Source organism: Micropterus dolomieu, unplaced genomic scaffold (genome assembly GCF_021292245.1).
Source record: "Micropterus dolomieu isolate WLL.071019.BEF.003 ecotype Adirondacks unplaced genomic scaffold, ASM2129224v1 contig_3006, whole genome shotgun sequence".
NCBI lineage: Eukaryota > Metazoa > Chordata > Actinopteri > Centrarchiformes > Centrarchidae > Micropterus > Micropterus dolomieu.
In genome coordinates, this window is record NW_025731996.1 from 1 (window position 1) to 1,010 (window position 1,010).

Consider the following 1,010-nt stretch of genomic DNA (forward strand, 5'->3'; position numbering starts at 1 on the left):
AATAAAATTTCAACTTTGCCGTAGTTGAAAAACTTTTGCAACAAGGAATTGATTGGTCCCGAGGACTGCCTACCTGTCCTCTGCCGGACTACAAACTTGACCAGACCAAAGACGAGAAGGTAAGTGTGTTTTATTCACCGATTTAGCAGTTGTAGCAGGTTTTCTTACTTCCTTTTTAGGTGTTTTAGTTTCTTTTATCCTTTCTACGCTGCGGTTCCTCCACCGTGTTGGCCAACCGTGCCGGCTACGGAGGCGCCGCAGTGTCCCCTCCCCACCTTCTGAGAGGCTCTATCCAATCGGATTGCGGAGAAATGAAGGCCTGGCTTTTGGACACAGGCTACCGAGCATCCGAAATACTCGGGCTCTCGATGACGAGTGGGAGAGAGGGAGGGGAAATGCAGGGCACATTTAACAGCCATGCCGGTCCCAAATATCCCCTCGTCGTCTGCCAATCAAAAGTGCAAATCTCGCTGCCTTCTTTGAGGCTTCAGCTGGCTGAAAGCGGCCGCCCCCCCCGCGACTGGCGCCTTTTTCGGGCCGGCGTCCGGCAGAGCGACGAACCTCTGCGTTTGGGTCAGTGTTTTGGTTTTACACAAGGCAGGAGAAGGGTGCACCGCTCCCGGAGGCACTGCAATACCGGGTCGATGCGTGGAGCGGACGGAGCAAGCCCCTCGTCTCAGCTCCCGGTGCTAAAAATCCATTTAATATGTTGCCCCCTTATAGGGGACATATCAGATATTAAACTGATAAGAACAGATACTACACTTGATCTTAGCCAAAAGGCCGAGAAGCGATAACCCCAACTGGTTGCTTCCAGCGCCCACCTCCCGGAGCAGTTCTCCCCCTGCCGTGGCGCAGTGGTTTCAACTGCGCATAACAACGGCTGCGTCTCAGCACCTCCGCCCCGAGCGCTCCTCGTCGCACCGCTCAACCTCGGCGAGGGCGGCGTTTTATTTCCTTTTCACAAACGCACGAGGCTCGGCCACACGGCAGAGCCTGCCAAAAATAGT

At 54.4% G+C, this 1,010-nt stretch overlaps 1 non-coding gene across 1 annotated transcript; it reads right to left on the minus strand.

Annotated features, from left to right (window-relative positions):
- Positions 1-603: 603 nt before the first annotated feature.
- Positions 604-795, minus strand: LOC123964515. The gene has a single exon (XR_006823462.1). It is a non-coding gene; the product is annotated as a U2 spliceosomal RNA (small nuclear RNA).
- Positions 796-1,010: the final 215 nt, after the last annotated feature.